The 6,592-nt window shown below is 46.8% G+C and overlaps 1 long non-coding RNA gene across 2 annotated transcripts; it reads left to right on the top strand.

Moving 5' to 3' along the window:
* Positions 1-895: 895 nt before the first annotated feature.
* Positions 896-6,390, top strand: LOC134370189 (uncharacterized). 2 transcript variants are annotated; one of them, XR_010022650.1, is made up of 3 exons: positions 896-988; positions 3,652-3,791; positions 5,456-6,390. It is a non-coding gene; the product is annotated as an uncharacterized LOC134370189 (long non-coding RNA). The 2 variants fall into 2 exon arrangements; XR_010022651.1 differs by lacking the exon at positions 896-988 and adding an exon at positions 1,360-1,435.
* Positions 6,391-6,592: the final 202 nt, after the last annotated feature.

The raw sequence follows: 6,592 nt of genomic DNA, 5'->3' as shown, positions 1-6,592 counted from the left end.
GCTGAGGGAGCCTGACTAAATTATCCTATTTTCCCCACAGAAGGTGGTGTGTTTGTCTTCCTGAGTGGTCTGCCAGCTCCTTTCCTAAGGAGCAGGGAGTGTGTCCTGTTCACATTTGTGTCGCCAACACAGCACAACACCTGACACTTAAAATGGGCTCAACACATATACGTTGAATGAAATTAAGTAACAATGTATTATTGGCAATAGTAATAACTAACATTTAGCAATCAATTTATTACTTACATGACTCTTTTGCATACTGTGTGAAATTAAATGTTTTGTTTTGTTTAATAGATGTGTGGCTTTTGAATAGAAAACAAGGACAGCAAGAGGAAAGATTCCTTATGAAGTCCTTTTTCAACAGGATAGACAAGTCTACTGGGGAGGGAGCTCTGGAGGTGGGATCCTGGGGGGCACGGCCAGAGCTCCGGGATGAGGCCAGGATCCAATAAAAGGATTTGAAGGAGGCTTAAGGCATTTTAGAGAGCCTTTATTTCACGGGTGTTCAAAAGCAACCATGCCCCCTCCCGGTATCACACAACAGGGCCAAGGGCAGATGCCTGTGTTGTGCTTCTAAGAAACCCCATGAGAGGGGGCTCTTGCCCCATGGACTCAGTGATTTTCAGGGCTTACAATTACCAACCCTTCAGTAACATCTTCAGTTAAGAAAAATTTAATCATTACCCTAGGAAATACTGTCTTCTCTCCTTAATGCAGAGTCCCATGCTGAGGGATTTTTTTCTGCCTTCATTCACATACCTCCCTTTGCTCTGAAGTTGTAAGCTAAGAAGTCGCCCGGCCTGGACCCTAGCCCTGTCAAGAAGCTTTCACCTGGCTCCTGTCGCTGTCTGTCACCTGACCCCACGCCTGGACTCCCACCAGATGAGAAGCCCGCCCACAGTGCGTCAGCGACAGCGAGTCGGTGGTGGAACCTACAGCAAGTTCAAGACAACTCCGAGGACTGAGCTCTCGACCATCACTCCTGGTGAGGATTCTTATTAAGTGGATCCGAAGGGTGTTCCAAATGTTCTGTTCGAAATTTGCTCCCTGCTTCGGAACACTTAGTCTTTTCTCCTGCAGTGGCTCAACACATAACCTCCGAGCACGCAAGGCTTTACCAGCTGCTCTCTCCCCAAGACTGCAGACGGCTACACGACGCTGTCGTGCCACATCTTGTGAGTCTGAGGGTCTCTCCCTTCCGGCTGTCGCCGGGACAAGTGGGCGCTCTTGGGTTCCAGGATCAGGCGGCCTAAAGGCGCCGCGACCGCGGGACTTCCGGGACCCCAGGACCCACATTTCCCATAGTGCTCCGGGAAGCCGGGCGCGCCGGCTCGCGCGGGGGCTCCTGGGAGTTGTAGTCCGGCCCTGCGGCGCGGGCGCCGCTGCGGGCTGGGCGCCGGCCTTTGTCTGTCTGCGGGCGCGCGCCGCTGCGGTGAGTGAGTTCGCTGGCCGGCCAGTGCGCCCGGGCGAGGCGGGGCCGCGACGTCAGGCCTCCGCGCTGCCGCCTGAGCCTGCGGTCCCCGCGGCCCTGAGCACGCCCGGCCGGCCTGGGCCCCCAGGCAGGCCGGCCGCGAGGGGAGAGGTCGGCGGCCCGCAGGGAAAGGTCCACTGGACCGGAGAGCGGGTGCCGAGGCCCAGGATGGGGCGGGCCGAGACCAGACGGAGGGGAGGGGCCGCCGCGCCGCACCCCGGAGACGTCGGGGGGCCACGGGCAGGGGCTCCCGGGCTTGCAGGGAAGGGTGCAGAGGAGGGACAGGAGGGCGGCGCAGGCTCCCCAGGGACGGCGAGAAGAGGCAGACCCCCAGGGTGGAGAATGGGAGGGAGGACCGGCTGCAGCCAGGCGTGTGGGGACGCGTCACCGCTGCCCAGGAGCTCCTAATCCTGCCATGTCCGCGTAGAGGTTTCCTCGAAGGTGCAGTTTAGTCCTCTTCTAGTACTCAACTTCTGAAGACTCATGGTTTTAGGCCTTCAATCTGTAGGTCGTGTCAGAGACGCTTCGTATTAGTTTTTTGTTCCCCAGGAGCTACTTGCTAAGACGATGCTATTAACCTATTCAGTACGTGAGGAAGCAGAGTGAGCCTGTCTAGTTACTTGCCCAAGGTCCCCATATGCTGGGGGAGGAGCCAAGGCAAGAATCCAAGACTCTCAGGGCCTAATTCTAAGCTTTTACCCAAAGGATTCTGATAGGAAAAGCAATATTTTCTGTTATAAAGCCACGTTCTGCAAAATCTTCAAGGAATTCATTCCTCAGACTTGTGATCTAGGGAGAAAAACATGACAGTTTCCCCTTATTAATCAAGGAGGTTCCTGAGAGCAGCCGAGATGTTCCTGTTGAAGACCTCACAGCAGGTGGAGAGGCAGAGCTGTAAATTCTACCCACTTGTTCTGACTAAACTCTATTTTAGAGTCTCCACTGACAGAGTCCAGCCTCAGCCACAGGTGCCATGTCCTCTTCCACCGACTCTTGGTGCCTGTGTGGTTGTTGAGCAGCAGCACCTTGAACAGGTGGTGTGCTGGCACTCCAACAAGGGGTTCCTTTGCAGCTTGTGTTCCGGGTTGGAAGTGGGTCCTCCAAATTAAAGTGCCTCTCCTGGTCATCACAGCACATAGCAGAATGTGTGGCTGTCAAGAAGAACCAAGTGTTTAAGTTAACAAAACAAAGAACTGTGGCATCATACTGCTATTTCCTTAAATCAGGAGGCCAGCATTTTGATAGGACAGGTTAGAGGGAAACAAAGATTACACAGTGAACCACTGCATAAATAAAGTGTAGGAATTCAGTAATTAGGGTCCTGAAGTAAGAAGGAATATTCAGGAAAGAAAAAAAGATAATGTAGAGCACAAACAAGATTCCTAGGCCCTAGAAGAGTAATTCAGTCTAGTTAAACACTAGATCCATTTTATAAGAATTCTCATAAGCTTTTTAGCATGAGGTGCTAGAGAATTGTCTAGAGTAAGAGCACTGGCTTTGGTTTTAAACACTTGCTCCACCTCAACTCCTTACTGGCTATGGGACTTTGGGCAAGTTACTTATCCCAGTTGTGCTGTCTTGGGCTTGGTTTTGGAGTCCAGAGTAGGTCTTCCTTTTCCAAGAAGTGATAAGTGTTTACACTTCCTCAGAATTGGTATTCTCATATCTTCAAGAGTAGGAGAGGGGTGAGTCTGAGTCTGGAGCCTCCTAAGAATTGTTAAAAGGTGACATGAAATCGCTTGTTATGTCCTTATAACCTAAGGGGTACTAGAGAGGGGAGCTGAGGCTGTTTCCATTCTCTAGGCGTTGGAGGATAAAATAGCAGGTGGTTAGGTGGAGAAAAGAAATGGAAGATCCCAAACATGTGCCAAGACTGAAATACAAACCAGAGTGACCATTAATCTGGGATTGGCAGGAAGAGATATGTTTTTACATATTCTCTGCTTTCCCACCTCCTATTTCCTCCTGGATTCATTGTGTGTTGTCCTGGTACCTTTGGGCCATTTTACAATGATGTTTTAGGTGATTCACATCAAGCAATCCAGGCTTCCTGCATTCATTCGCACCCCAAACTGGAGCTCCTGTTGACTTTATCCTTCTCACTTACCAGTTCTCCTGTCCTTTCCTGTTTGTTTGTTTGTTTGTTTGTTTGTTTGTTTATATTTCTCTGCCTTCAGGTGCTCAAGAACAGCCCATGGAAGAATCATATGAAGAGGTGGTGACTTAGGTCATACAGCAGGAGTGGACATGTTTGGATTTCCAACAGCTACCCTGCTGGACTGTCATGGAAGATATGCCCAGAATGTAGCCTTTTTCAGTGAGTGAGTCAGTTGACCACTGGGATGTCCTCAGCTCACAGATATTTGGTGTCCCTGCCCCCAGCACTGGCAGGCAGTCTGAGGAAGCAGAGGAGACATCCTTTGGTGGAGCTCACCATTCGTGGGGGTTACAGGAAAAGCCTGCTGTTAGAAATAATATTAGAAATTGAGCAAGAAAACAGTCTTGAAATGGAGGTAGTCTTGAGGTGGTCTCTGAGAGAATGAATGAACAGCTTTAAATCCCAGCACCATCACTGAGTAAGGATAAGGAAGAGGAACGAGGAGAAAATTCCCATAGGACGACACCAGGAAAACTATTATTAGTGATGAGTGGACCCATATTCAAAGTGCACTAGGAGGGGCAGATGCAGGGCAATATTGGAAAATACTGTCAACATCTGCATAGGAAGTGTTTGAGAATAGCTTCCAAACCAAAATTGATTTCAATTCCACCATAGCTTAGTAGACTGAAAATAGCATGAATAGTAAAGGAAGAAAGTCCCTGGATCACATGCTGTAATTGCCCTAGCTAGATCTGCAATATCAGACAAGTTACTTACCTTCTTTAAGCTCTAGGCTCTTCATCTGTCAAATGGGACAATAAGCTCTATCCTGTAGGGTTGAAGGGATTAGAGATAATAGATGTTAGTATCTAGGACTCTGCTACATATTTTCTGAGATCATGAAGCTCAGGGGTTTCTCATGAAGCTAATGTAACTTACACTTCAGGCTCCCTCACTTCCACTGTCTGTTCAAGAAAGACCTGTGCCTAATTTTATACTTTTTCTTAAAGGGGTGCCTCTAAAATTTTAAAGCTTTAGGCCCTGCATTTTAGGATCCACATCTGTTTTGGAGTCAGATAAAACTTTAGTATGGGGTTCTATATGATCCTGTATAGTTTTCTTAATTTTCTGAGCCTGTTTTATTACCTGTGAAATAGAGATAAACATATCTACTTCATGACATTATTTGGGAGGCTGAATTACATTAAATTTAGAGGTAGTACACTGCCGTAGAGCTTGGCTGTGTTTGAGTTTGGGGGTTTTTTTACACTTTTATTACTTTTTTTTATTTTAACATTTACTTGTACATATTTGTGGTGCACAGTATTGTTTCAGTACATGCACATACTGCACAGTAATTCACTTATGGTAGACAGCATAGTCTTATACCCATTAGTCCACCAGTTGCATGCCTGTTTGAATTCCAGCTCTGACTTACCTAGCTATGCAACCTTTGGCAACCTCCTGTGCTCTCATAATCTGTAGCATTCTCATGGGATTGTTTCCAGAGTTAAATTATCTATGCAATGGGCCGGCCCGTGGCTCACTCGGGAGAGTGCGGTGCTGATAACACCAAGGCCCCGGGTTCGGATCCCATATACGGATGGCCGGTTCGCTCACTGGCTGAGCGTGGTGCTCACAACACCAAGTCAAGGGTTAAGATCCCCTTACCGGTCATCTTTTAAAAAAAAAAAAAAAAAAAAACAAAAAAAAAAAAAAAAAAAAAAAAAAAAAAAAAAAAAAAAAAAAATTATCTATGCAAAATTCACAGTAGAATGCCTGGCACTCAGTAAGCACTCAAAGGGTTATGTTTCTTTTCCCCCATTCTTCTCACTTAGCATACTGGTGCATCTTACATGACTTCCCTCTCATTTTACCAGATGTGATGACAGAGGCCCACCACAAATATGATCATTCTGAGGCTACAGGATCCTCAAGCTGGGATTTCCAGAATTCTTTCAGAAGAGAGAAGCTGGAACAAAAATCCCCAGATTCTAAGACACTACAGGAAGATTCACCTGGAGTGAGACAGAAGGTCTATGAGTGCCAGGAATGTGGAAAATCCTTCCGGCAGAAAGGTAGTCTAACATTACATGAGAGAATCCACACTGGTCAAAAGCCTTTTGAGTGTACCCACTGTGGAAAAAGCTTCAGAGCCAAAGGCAATCTTGTTACACATCAGCGAATACACACAGGAGAGAAACCCTATCAGTGCAAGGAGTGTGGGAAAAGCTTTAGTCAGCGAGGTAGTCTGGCCGTCCATGAGAGACTCCACACTGGACAAAAACCCTATGAGTGTGCTATTTGTCAGAGAAGCTTCAGGAATCAAAGTAATCTTGCTGTTCACAGAAGAGTTCACAGCGGTGAGAAGCCCTATAGATGTGATCAGTGTGGAAAAGCCTTCAGTCAGAAAGGAAGCTTGATTGTTCACATCAGAGTCCACACAGGCCTGAAGCCTTATGCCTGTACCCAGTGCAGGAAGAGTTTCCACACAAGGGGGAATTGTATTCTGCATGGCAAAGTCCACACAGGAGAGACGCCCTATCTGTGTGGCCAGTGTGGAAAAAGCTTCACTCAGAGAGGGAGCCTGGCTGTGCACCAGCGAAGCTGCTCACGAAGGCTCACCTTTTGACCATTCTCTTCAAAGGGAGTTCTCTTTGTGAATTAATAGTACAAAATTCTCTGAGATCAAGCAACCTATCTAATTCTGTGGAGTGAATGGAGACTTTCAGAAAGACCATCGGGTAGGGCAGACTGACTTTTCCCCTTTCCCCAAAATGCGTATGAAAAATAAAAGTCTTGTTTATTATCATTATCACGTTTCTTAGTTTCTGTCAGTTTATTTTGACCTAATTTCCTATGTTATCCCCATTAATCTAGTGACATGCTAGAGATTGTTCTGTGTATAGCAGATACAGATTTTAAATTTGTAATTGATAACATCAGTATTTAAAAAAAAAACAACCCCTTATCAATCCCAAGTTTCCTTTCTTCCCTACATATTCAAATTAATTTTG

This window comes from Cynocephalus volans, chromosome 2 (assembly GCF_027409185.1).
Source record: "Cynocephalus volans isolate mCynVol1 chromosome 2, mCynVol1.pri, whole genome shotgun sequence".
NCBI lineage: Eukaryota > Metazoa > Chordata > Mammalia > Dermoptera > Cynocephalidae > Cynocephalus > Cynocephalus volans.
The sequence above is the reverse complement of the archived record's forward strand: the minus strand, read 5'-3'. Positions and strand labels throughout refer to the sequence as shown.